Here is a 13,629-nt window from a genome sequence, read left to right as displayed (position 1 = left end):
CCTCTTCCAAGCTCAGCAAATATTTCAATAAGGATAAAGACATTGCCTGCTGACACCTGCAAGTGTGTTCCAAGGCTTGAAGTCATGAAGGGTTTTAAAAATAAAGATGGGCAGATTTAGACATCATCAAATGAGATGTTTCAGCTAGTGAAGGCATTCTTTAGGAAACTTTTCAAGAACCAAGAGGGTTTATTCTGGGACCCCAGCCAAAGACTGAAACTTTATAGGATCCAGCAGCAGGCCTCAAGGTTTAGGAAGCAGGTGGCATGAGCCTGTCTAGAGGGGCAGAATTCTCAAAAGAAGTACAGTACTTGAACACTGAAAACTATGTGCAATATTGTACACTGAAAAGTACAAAACATTTTTGGAAGAAATTAAAGTAGACCTAAGAAAACAGAAAGACATCTCATGTTCATGGATTCAAAGACAATATTGCTAAAATAACAATAATTCCCATAATGATTTACAGATGAAACACAACTTCTATTGAAATTCCAGCTTCTCTTACAAAGAAATTGACAAGCTGATACTAAAATTCAGATGGAAATACAAGGGACACAGAAGAGCCAAAAACAATCTTGAAGGAGAAGAACAAAGTTGGAGAACTTGTTATTCCCAATTTAACACATATTACGAAAGTACAGTAAACAAGGCAGGGTGGTGCTAGCAAAAGGATGGGCACAGAGATCAATAGAATAGAATTAAGAGTTCAGAAATAAACCCTGACCTTTATGGTCAATTGATTTTTGACAAAGGGCCAACAAAAATCAATAGAGAGGACAACCAGCAAGATGGCAGCAGAGTAGGGTGCTCCTAGAGTTAGCTCCAGCTACCGGCTGTTAGCAAACTCTCAGAGCTCTCTGGTGCTAGCTGAAGCACCTATTTGGGGGCTCCAGAAGACCAGAAGAGCATCCTGCAACATCCTTGAAGGAATGGAAGGAGAAGACTGCCCATCTGCCAAGAAGACTTGTAAGTAGAGGCTCCATGCCCTGGAGGGCAGTGCCCATCCTCTGTTGGAGGCACAAGCTGCCTCAGGAACTGTTCTGCAGCTGGAATTGAAAGCTCCACTTCCCCAGAACAGGGGAGGAAGAGACGGTTGGGCACCAATTTCAGCTACTGATGAGTAAATTCAGTGGGCTAAAGTATAATCCTGAGAACAGCTGAAGTCTGAGCCTGTCCAAGTCAGAAAGAGGTCAGGAGCCAATATCTTAACTCCATGTCTGGCACAAGGGGAAGTGGGGTGGACTGAAAATCCCAATGCTGATGGGGATTGGCTTCTTTCCAGGTCAGATTGCAGCTTTAGCCTAGGCCCCATGCCATCTCCAGCAGGGAGGAAGCTGCAGGGACTTGTGCTGGCCTCTCTGGGAAATTACCCGCTGTGGAGGCCAGTGATTATCCTACTTTGGCAGCACAAGCCACCTCAGGAGCTATTCAGTGGCTGGAACTGGAAGCTCCATTTCCCAAAAACAGGGGAGGAGACGGTTGGCCACCAACTTCAGCTACTGATGAGTAAATTCAGCAAGTTAAAGTATAACCCTAAGAACAGCATAAGTTTGAACCTGTCCAAGTTGGAAAGAGGCTAGTAGCTGCCATTTTGACTCTGGCCCCAGCATGAGAGTGAGCTGGACTGACTGAAAGTCCCAGTGATAGTAGGAACTGATCTCTTTCACCCAGATCTGCCTGCAGCCGTAGCCTAGGGCTCAGCCTCATCTCTGACAGGAAGGAAGCTGGTGGGCCTTGTACCAGCCTATCCAGGTAACTGCAGGTACATTTGACTGGCACAGACTGAATACTTGGAAGTCTACTGGAGCAACTGTGGCCTTCTTGGTCCCACACTGCATAGATTGCTGCCCACACCTGCAGCTCCATCCCTGCCCCAGGCAGGGGAGAAAGGAATGGGAAGCTTCATCATTCTCTCTGGACAATGACAGTCTAGGCCTGCACAACTTGGATTATCCACACAGCTATGACTTTGTCCTTACCCCTGGCAAAGGAGAAGGAGAAGCTTCATCGGTCCCTGGGGTAATGAGGGCAGCTTCAACCTCCACAGCTTATAGCACCAACTACATCCTTGGCTCCTACTGTACAATCAGTAAAGGAGAGAGGGCATGAAGCCCAGAATTAAAGAGAAAAACTTCACCCAGAATAAATACTCTAGTAAGCCAGATACCAAGACACCAACGAAAAATTACAGTCTACACCAAGAAACAGGAAGCTATGGCCCAGGTAAAGGAATAAGATAAGCCTCCAGATGACATAAAGGAGTTGAGATGACTAATCATAGATGTTCAAACAAATCTCCTTAATAAATTTAATGAGAAGGCTAAAGAGATTAAGGATATTAAGAAGACACTGGATGAGCACAAAGAATTTGAAAGCATGCATGGAAAAATAATAGATCTTATGGCATGGAAAGGTGCAATAAATGAATTTTAAAAAACCCACTGGAATCATATAATAGCAGATTTGAGGAGGCAGAAAAAAGGAGTGGTGAGCTTAAAGAAATGGTCTCTGAAAGTGAAAGAACAGATGAAGGAAAGAATGGAAAAAGTTGAATGAGGTCTCAAGAAACTAAATGATAGCAAAAGACTTGCAAATATACATGTCATGGGTGTCCCAGAAGAGAAGGAAAAAGGGATAGAAGGAATATTTGAAGAAATAATGGTAGAAAATTTCCCAACCCTATTGTAGGACATAGATAACCATGTCCAAGAAGCACAACATACTCCCACCCAAAAAAATCTGAATAGACCAATGATGAGAGACATACTAATCAGAATGTCAAATGCCAAAGACAAAGAGAGATTTCTGAGAGCAGCAGGAGAAAAGCAATGCATAACATAGAAGGGATACCCAATAGATTAAGTGCTGGTTTCTCACCAGAAACCATGGAGGCAAGAAGACAGTATGATATATTTGAGATAATACAAGAGAAAAACTTCCAGTCAAGAATCTTATATCCAGCAAGATTGTCTTTCAAAAATGAGGGCTAAGTTTAGAATATTCACAGATAAACAGAAACTGAGAGAATTTCTAAGCAAGAGACCAGATTTTCATGAAATACTAAAGGGTGTGCAAGAGACTGAAAAGAAAAGATAGGAGAGAAAGACCTGGAAGACAGTCTAGAAATGAAGATTATATCAATAACAGTAACAAAGTGTCAAAAGAGTGGTGAAAATAAAATATGACAGATGAAACTCAAATAGTCAGGAATAAACTTAACCAATGATGTAAAGCACTTGTATTCAGAAAACTGCAACTCAGTGTTAAAAGAATTAAAAAAAGACCTAAATAACTGGAAGAACATTTCATGCTCATGGATCGGAAGACTAAATATCATTAAGATGTCAATTCTACTCAAATAGATATACAGATTCAATGCAATCTTGATAAAAAAAAATCCACCAGCATTTTTAAAAATTGAAAACTTGATTATCAAATTTATCTGGAAGGGTAGGGGATCCTGAATAGCCAGAAACATCTTAAAAGGAAATGTGAATTCTCATCTCCAGACTTTAAATCATAATACCTAACTATAGTGGTAAAAACAGTATGGTACTGGCATAAAGACAGACACATAGACCAATGGAACCAAATTGATGGTTCAGAAACAGATCCCTTGCATATATGGTCAAGTGATTTTTACTTAGCCTGTCAAACCCACACGGGTCAGGCAGAACAGTCCAGTCAACAAATGGTGCTGAAAGAACTGGATATCCATCTCCAAAAGAAGGAAAGAGGACCCCTATCTCACATCTTATCCAAAAATTAATTCAAAATGGATCAAAAACCTGAAAAATAAAAGCAAGAACAATAAAGCTTCTAGAAGATATTGTAGGAAAATATCTTCAAGACCTACTGGTAGGTGGTGGATTCTTAAAGGAGATAAGAGGAGGACTGAAATAGATTACTGATGTTTAATGTGTGTAGAAGTTTTAAATAGCTTTACTGTAAAAGTGTGGGAATGTATAGAGTGGATGGTAACACATAGTGGTTAACAACTAGTTTATAAATTGGTATGTGGCTGAAAATGGTAGTCTAGGTATGTAAATGCCAATTGGCAGAATTCTAGAGAATAATCTACTAACTGAATAGCACAGTAAACCAAGAGGTGGATGAGAATTGTGGTTGATGGTACAGATGCAAGTGTTCTTTGTTAGCTAGAGCAAATGTACATCACTATTGCAGGGTGGTGGGAAAGTGGAAAAGCATGGAAAAATACAACTGGAGTGACCTATGGACTGTGGCTAGCAATAGTAATATAATATGCTTGCATCTATGCCAAAGACATACTGTGTTGATAATAGGGAAATATGGAAAATGTGTGCCAAATATACCCTATAGACAGAGTAATAATCAGGTGATATTATCTTATCTGTAACAAATGTTCCACCACAATGTGGTGTGTTGATAGAGGGTGTTGTTTGGGAATTCTGCACATGTGCATGGTTGTTTTACAAGTTTACAACTTATGTCAGAAAAATATATTTAAAAAAACAATAGGGTCTTTTGGAGGAAAAATACACCAAATGTAAGATAAGGACTATAATTAGTAAGATTTTGACAATATTATGTCATAATTTATAACAAATGTCTCATAACAATGCAAGGTGTTGGTGGAGGTTTGATGTATGGGACCCCTGTATGATGCTACACATGTTTGCTTTGTAAGTTCACAACTTTTACTATACACTATTGTTATGTATGTTTATATATAAATGATATAAAGGTAATAATAATAATGGGATGGGTTGGGGACAATACTTTGGTTAGTAGTAATATTTTGACAATGCTCCTTAGTCATTAATGAAAAATGTTTAACAACAATGCAAGGTATTGGTGGTAGGGTGAGGTATGAGAGTCCTGTATGATGTTATATATGTTTGTTTTGTAAGTTCACAACTATTACTATACACTTATTGTTCATGTATGTTTATGTATGAGTGATATACTTCAATAAATTTTTAAAAAGTTAATAGGGAAAGATAGTCTCTTCAACAAATGGTGCTGGAAAAACTGAAGATCCACATACAAAAGAATGAAGTTGGCTTCTATTTCACACCATCTACAAAAGTTAACTCAAAATAGATGATAGGCCTAAAAGTAAGAGCTAAAACTAAAATTTTTAAAGGAAAACATAGGAGTCAATCTTTGTGACTTTGGATTAGGTGCTAGTTTTCTAGATAGGACACTAAAAGCACAAATGAGAACTGAAAAAAATAGATAAATTGGACTTCATCAAAATGATATTCTTCCCAATCCATATGCTTTTTATTTTCCCTCCTTTTTTGTCTTATTGCACTGAGACTTCTGGTACGAGGTTGAATAAAAGTGGTGGAAGGAGCTATCCATTCCTTGCTCTTAATCTTAGGGGGAAAGCATTTAATTCCTTACTCTTAAGTATGATGCTAATGGTAGGTTTTTGTAGTTGCAGTTTAAAAAAAAAAAATCAGTTTGGAGACATTCTCCTCTATTCCTAATTTGCTGGGAATTTTTATGATGAACAGGTGGGATTTTGTCAAATGATTTTTTTCTGCATTAATTGACATGATTATTTGATTTTTCTTCTTTAGTCCATTGATGTGATAGATTGATTTTCAAATGTTGAATCACATTTCTATAACTAGAACAATCCCACTTGGATGTGGTGGGTAATTCTTTTTTTTTTTCCCAAATTCTACTCAATTTCTTCTTCTTCTTTTTTTTTTTAATATTACATTCAAAAAATATGAGGTCCCCATTCACCCCCACCGCCCCCACCCCACCACTCCCCCCACAGTAACACTCTCCCCCATCATCATGACACATCCATTGCATCTAGTGAGTACATCTCTGGGCATCGCTGCACCCCATGGCCTGTGGTCCACACCATAACCCACACTCTCCCACGTTCCATCCAGTGGGCCATGGGAGGCATGCAATGTCTGGCAATTGTCCCTGGAACACCACCCAGGACAACTCCAAGTCCCGAAAACGCCTCCACATCTCATCTCTTCCTCCCATTCCCTGCACCCAGCAGCCACCATGGTCACTTTTTCCACACCAATGCCACATTTTCTCGATTATTAACCACAATAGTTCATGAATAGAATATCATTAAGTCCACTCTAATCCTTACTGTATTCCTCCTTCCTGTGGACCTTGGTTTGGTTGTGTCCATTCCACATCCATGTCAAGAGGGGGCTTAGATTTCACATGGATACTGGATGCAATCCTCCTGCTTTCAGTTGTAGGCACTCTAGGCTCCATGGTGTGGGGGTTGGCATTCTTCAACTCCATGTTAGCTGATTGGGGTAAGTCCAATAAATCAGAGTGTAGGAGCTGAAGTCTGTTGAGGCTCAGGGCGTGGCTATCATATTGCCAGTCCAGAGATTCAAATCTCCTAGATATATCTTAAACCCCAGCACCAACTACAATTCCAGTAAAGTAGCATGAAAGGCTTGTGAAAAGAGATCACATCTGAGTCTAGCTCCATCATGCAGAAACACCAGCTCCAAAGAAGGGCCAACTGACATGGCTGTGAACCCCATCTGCCATAACCCATTTGTGGGTCTCTTTAGCCCTCAAAAGGACCAATATCTGGGGTTGTATCTACTTTATCTGTCTCTGAGACTCTGCTCAGGTGTGCATAAGGGCAATCCTTCTGACAACCTCCAGACTCTTTTTTAGAGACTCATAGCCATATAAACTCATTTGTCCTTTCCATTTCCCCCTTACTTTAGGTCAAACAGCATTTTTAACTCCTGTTATTGTATGTAGACAGGGATATTCTGCTGGTCCACATTGAACCTTTAATTTAAGGTCATTTTCTAGTTATGTCATCAGCTGGTACTTGGTAGTGATCCCTTGGTGCCAGGGAGGCTCATCCCCGGGTGTCATGTCCCATGCTGGGGGGAAGGCATTGCATTTACATGCTGAGTTTGGCTTCGAGATTGGCCACATTTGAGTAACACGGAGGCTGTCAGGAGGGAACTCTTAGGCACAGTGCTGCTCTAGGCCTTGTTCTTATTTCAGGTGTATAGGCTCACAAGCATAGTCATTAGTATCAGGGGCTCACTGTTGGACCCTCATTCCTTCTCGGTCCTTGCCATTGCATCTGGGGACTGCTGCTGCTCCCCTAGGGACCATGACAGAGCCCCCCCTCCCGGCCAGGAACCCAGTACCCCCCCAGCTGTTGTTTTTAATTGTTTCCACTATGAGTATATCCAAACATTTCCATGCAGCCTGGACACATGCCCTGTATAACTCCCTGTCAACCATATATTGCCTGTCAATAACATCCCATACCAGTATTCCTCCGCTGCCATTGTTGAACCACTCTGTGATCCAAAACTTCCTGAAAAGTGAAGCCCAATATAATGTCAGGTTCCCTTACTAGTAAAATGGAATATAGCGATGAGTTTAAAGGTTAGATATAGAATATATATTGATTTGGAAAAATTCTACATCCTATCTTTTTCTTTTCTTTTTTCCTAATTATTGAGCTTCTCTTCACAAGAGCCTTAGATCACAGTAATTCATATATACAATATACAGTACTCCCACATATCCATTGTTAAACCTTTTCCCTTCCACAGCAATAATCTTTTAACTTATTCATATCATATTTACTGAAACTGATGTACAGATATTGAGACAATAGCTTTCAAACAAGGTAACATTTGTGTTTACATTGTGGTTTATACTTTAGGCTATACAGTTTTCTAAATTTTTTAGTTATCCTATGTTTTACGTTATGGTTTACATTATTAGTTTGTCATCCCCTATATATTTTTGGTGTAATATTACATGTTTTATATCCATCCTTGTGTACTCTTGTGAAAAACTTCTATTGCCCTCACAGTTACTTTGGGTCCATCTATTCAATATCTATTTTCCCCTCCCCTTGGGGCCCACAGTGCCAGTCAATCTTCATTTCTTGAGGAGCCATGTTCAGAGATACTTGCAACAGTGTTGACAGCTTGACTTGCTCAACTGCCCTAATGCCCTGGGAGCCACCCTTTCTCTGGAGAGATACAGTTCCCTCTATTTGATGGCATTAGTCCTCCCCAGGATGTGGGTATACCTTCACTCTCATTATATGGGTCTCTACCCAATGGTATAACCCACTCTGGCAAAATGAGCATTCAGATATTCCTTAGGAGTCTGTCCTGCATCAGATTATCCCCTTTTAGTATCTTAAACAGGTAACTTTCCTAATTATATTTTGAAAAGGTTTTCTTAGCATTATACTCTCAACCAACACCTGACAATCTCCTATGTTCTTATGTTGCCCCACCCTCCCCTCAATTTCTTGGGCAATATTACCCATCCGCCCATCCCTAGCCCCCTTCAAACCCGCAAAGCCCCACCCAAAGGTATCCCTATGCCCCCATTTTATCTCTTCCTTGTGCACATACTTATCTCCAGCTTATCATAGATTTCACCCATGTAGATGTCAGCTTACATCCTTCCTCTACCCCCCCGATTTCCTGTAAGCCCATCTTCCAGTCTCTAGCTCTCTGAGGCAGCTTGCTTATTTCATATCACTGAGGTCATGTAGTATTTGTCCTTCAATGTCTGGGTTGCTTCACTCAACATAAGGTTCTCAAGATTCATCCATGCTATCACGTGTGTTTGTAGTGTATTTGTTCTTAAAGCCGAGTAGTATTCCATTGTGTGTATATACCACATTTTATTTATCCATTCATCTGTTGATGGGCATTTGGGTTGATTCCAACTTTTGGCGATAGTGAACAATGCTGCTATGAACATTGGTGTGCATATATCAGTTTGTGTCCTTGTTTTCAGTTCTGCTGGGTATATACCCAGCAGTAGTATTGCTGGGTCATATGGCAAATCTGTGGTTAGTTTTTTGAGAAACTGCCAAACTGTCCTCCAGAATGGTTGGATCCTTCTGCATTCCCACCAGCAGTGGATGAGTGTTCCCATTTCTCTACATCCTCTCCAGCATTTGTATTCTTCTGTTTTTTTCATAGCTGCCAATCTTATGGGAGTAAGGTGGTATCTCATTGTAGTTTTGATTTGCATTTCCCTGATAGCGAAAGATTTGGAGCATTTTTTCATGTGCTTTTTAGCCATTTGTATTTCTTCTTTGGAGAAGTGTCTGTTTAAATCTTTTTCCCATTTTTAAAATGGGGTGTTTACCTTTTTATTTTCAAGATATAGGAGTCCTTTATATATGCAAGTTATAAGTCTCTTATCAGATATATGGTTGCCAAATATTTTCTCCCATTATGTAGGTTCCCTTTTTACTTTCTTGACAAACTCCTTTGAGGTGCAGAAGGCTTTAATTTTGAGGAAGTCCCATTTATCTATTTGTACTTTTGCTGCTCGTGCTTTTGGTGTGATGTTCATGAAGCCATTTCCTATTACAAGGTCTTGTAAATGTTTCCCTACATTGCTTTCCAAGGTCTTTATGGTCTTGGCTCTTATATTTAGGTCTTTGATCCATCTTGAGTTGATCTTTGTATAAGGTGTGAGATGGTAATCCTCTTTCATTCTTCTACATATGGATATCCAGTTGTCCAGGCACCATTTGTTGAATAGGCCATTCTCTCCCAGTTGAGAGGGTTTGGTGGCTTTATCGAATATTATATGGCTATATATATGAGGTTCTGTATCAGAACTTTCAATTTGATTCCATTGGTCTGTGTGTCTCTCCTTATGCCAATACCATGCTGTTCATTACTGTAGCTTTGTAGTATGTTTTGAAGTCAGGTAGTGTGATTCCTCCAATTTTGTTTTTCTTTTTCAATATGTCTTTGGCTATTCGGGGCCTCTTTCCTTTCCAAATAAATTTCATAGTTAGTTTTTCTAGTTCCTTAAAGAATGCTGTGTTGATTTTTATTGGGATTGCATTGAATGTGTAGATCAGTTTTGGTAGGATAGACATCTGAATAATATTTTGTCTTCCTATCCATGAACAGGGAATATTCTTCCATTTATTTAGGTCTTCTTTGATTTCCTTGAACAGTCTTGTATAGTTCTCGGTGTATAAGTTTTTTACATCTTTAGTTAAATTTATTCCTAAATATTTGATTTTTTAATTTACTATTGTGAATGGTATTTGTTTCTTGATTTCCTCCTGATCTTGCTCATTGTTGGTGTACAGAAATGCTACTGATTTTTGTGCATTGATGTTATAACCTGCGACTTTACTAAACTCATTTATGATTTCTGGAAGCTTTGTTGTAGACCTCTCAGGGTTTTCTATGTATAGGATCATGTCACCTGCAAATAATGAAATTTTGACTTCTTCCTTTCCAATCTGAATGCCTTTTATTTCTGGTTCTTGCCTCAGTGCTCGAGCAAGTACTTCTAAGACAATGTTAAATAGAAGGGGAGAGAGTGGGCATCCTTGTCTTGTTCCTGACTTTAGAGGGAAGGATTTTAGGATTTCTCCATTGTAAACAATGTTAGCTGTAGGTTTTTCATATATACTCTTTATCATGTTCAAAAAATTTCCTTGTATTCTGATCTTTTGGAGTGTTTTTATCAAGAAAGGGTGCTGTATTTTGTCAAATGCTTTTTCTGCATCTATAGATATAATCATGTGATTTTTCCCCCTTCAATCTGTTTATATGGTGTATTACATTGATTGATTTTCTTATGTTGAACCATCCTTGCATACTTGGAATGAATCCCACTTGGTCATGGTGTATAATTCATTTAATGTGTTATTGAATACGATTAGCAAGTATTTTGTTAAGTATTTTTGTGTCTAGGTTCATTAGAGAAATTGGTCTGTAATTTTCCTTTCTTGTGGTGTCTTTTTTTTTGTTTGGCTTTGGTACTATGGTAATGTTGGCATCATAGAAGGAGTTAGGCAATGTTCCTTCTGTTTCGATTTTTTGGAATAGTTTCAACAGGATTGGTGTTAGTTCTTTCTGGAATATTTTGTAGATTTCACCTGTGAAGCCGTCTGGCCCTGGGCTCTTCTTAGTTGGGAGGTTTTTAATGACTGATTCTATCTCTTTATTTGTGATTGGTTTGTTGAGATCATCAATTTCTTCTTTCATCAATATAGGCTGCTTATGTGTTTCTAGGAATTTGTCCATTTCCTCTGAATTGTCATTTTTGTTGGAATATAGTTTTTCAAAGTATCCTCTTATGATAGTCTTTATTTCTGTGGGGTCAGTGGTGATATCTCCTTTCTCATTTCTTATTTTGTGTATTTGCATCTTCTCTCCTTTTTTCTTTGTTAGTCTCGCTAAAGGTTTGTCAATTTTATTGATCTTCTCAGAAAACCAGCTCTTGGTCTTGTTTATCTTTTCAAGTGCTTTCTTATTTTCTGTTTCATTTAGTTCTGCTCTTATCTTTGTTATTTACTTCCTTCTTCTTCCTGTTGGATTGCTTTGTTGTTGTTTTTTTTCTAATTCCTCCAAATGTGCAGTTAGTTCTTCAGTTTTTGCTCTTTCTTCTTTTTTGATGTATGAATTTATGGCTATAAATTTCCCTCTCAGTACTGTTTTTGCTACATCCCATAAATTTTGGTATGTTGTGTTATCATTATCATTTGTTTCAAGGTAGTCATTGATTTCTTTTGAGATTTCCTCTTTGGCCTACTGTTTTTCTAAGAGTGTGCTGTTTAATTTCCATATCTTGGTGTGAAATCTGGGTCTCTGGCCCTTGCAGATTTCCAGCTTCACTCCACTGTGGTCAGAGATATTATTTTGTATGATTTCGATCTTTCTGAATTCATTAAGCCTTTCTTTGTGGCCTAGCATATGGTTATCTTGGAGAATGATCCATGTGCACTTGAGAAAAATGTATATCCTGCTGTGTTTGGGTGTAATGATCTGTATATGTCTATTAGATCCAGCTCCTCTAATATACTGTTCAAATATTTTGTTTCTTTAGTGATTCTCTTTTGAGATGTTCTGTCCAAAGTTGATAGTGGTGTATTAAAATCCCCCACTATAATTGTGGATGCATCTATTCTTTCACTTAGTTTTTCCAGCATTTGCCTCACATATTTAGATGCACCTTTGTTAGGAGCATAAATATGTATGATTGTTCATTCTTCTTGAGAGATTGTCCCTTTCACTAATATGTAGTATCCTTCTTCGTCTCTCACAATTGTTTCACATTTAAAGTCTATTTTGTCTGATATTAATATAGCTACTCCTGCCTTTTTTTGTTATTGTTTGCTTGTAAGATTGTTTTCCAACCATTCACTTTCAGCTTCCATGAATCTCTGGGTCTAAGATGTGTCTCTTGTAGACAGCATATAGATGGGTCATATTTCCTTATCTAATGTCCCAGTCTGAATCTTTTGATAGGTGAGTTTAATCCATTGACATTCAGTGTTATTACTTTCAAGGAATTATTTATGTTAGCCATATTTTGATTGGACTTGTGTTTGTCATATTTTGTTTTTTTTTTCCTTCTTCTCCCTTTTGTTTTTTTGTTGCTCTTACTCTCCTCCAACTCTGCCTCTCCTGTTTTTTCCTTTCTTCCTGCAGAACTCCCTTTAGAACTTCTTGAAGGGGAGGTTTCTTGTTGACATACTCTTTCAATTTCTGTTTATCTGTGAATATTTTGAACTCTCCATCATTTTTGAATGCTAGTTTAGCTGGATAGAGTATTCTTGGTTGGAAATTTTTTTCTTTTAGTACCTTGACTATATCATACCAATGCCTTCTTGCCTCCATGGTTTCAGATGAGAAATCAGCACTCAATCTTATGGAGCCTCCCTTGTATGTGATGGTTTTCTTTTCTCTTGCTGCTTTTAGAATTTTCTCTTTGTCTTGAGCGTTGGATAATTTGACAAGTATATGTCTTGGGGTGGGCCTGTTGGGGTTTATGATGTTTGGGGTGCGTTGTGCTTCCTGGATATGTACATCTGTCTCTTTCAGTAGATTTGGGAAGTTTTCAGCCATTATTTCCTGCAACACTCCTTCTGACCCCTTTCCCTTCTCTTCTCCTTCTGGGATGCCTATAATAAGTATGTTTGTGTGTTTTGCATTGTCATTCAGGTCCCTACGTCCTAGCTGGATTTTTTCTATCTTTTTATTGATCAATTCTACTATCTCTTTGATTTCCGATGTACTGTCTTCCACATCACTAATTCTCTGCTCTGCCTCTTCTAATCTGCTGTTATTTGCTGCGAGTGTATTTTTGATTTGTTGAACTGTGGTGTTCATTCCCATCATATCTGTTATCTTTTTGCATATGTCTGCAATTTCCCCTCCAAGTGTTGTCTTCATATTGTTAACCTCTTCCTTTACTTCATTAAATTTGTCTGTGATATATGTTCTGAGATCTTTAATTACTTGTGTGAAGGTCTGCTCCCCTTCTTGGTTTTTAGTTTGTTCATTGGATTCAGCCATGTTTTCCTGATTACTGGTTTGGTTTGTAGTTTTTGGTTCCTGTCTGGTCATCATTTTTTCTTGACGGGTTTAATCAGTTCCTTAGCTTCTTTGTCTAGTCTTGGGGATTAATTAGCTGTTGTTTTTGCATAAGTGTTATATCTTCTCTTTGTCACTTTGTTCTTCTTATTCTAATTTCTTATTGCTGGCTGAGTTCACTTTGAAGGAAAGTATTAGGGCCAGGGAAAAGCAATTGTGTAAGAAAGGAAAATGTGTAAAGTAGTATTGGTAATAAATGTTAACAGAGCAACAATAT

Source organism: Dasypus novemcinctus, chromosome 17 (assembly GCF_030445035.2).
Source record: "Dasypus novemcinctus isolate mDasNov1 chromosome 17, mDasNov1.1.hap2, whole genome shotgun sequence".
Lineage (NCBI taxonomy): Eukaryota > Metazoa > Chordata > Mammalia > Cingulata > Dasypodidae > Dasypus > Dasypus novemcinctus.
The sequence above is the reverse complement of the archived record's forward strand: the minus strand, read 5'-3'. Positions refer to the sequence as shown.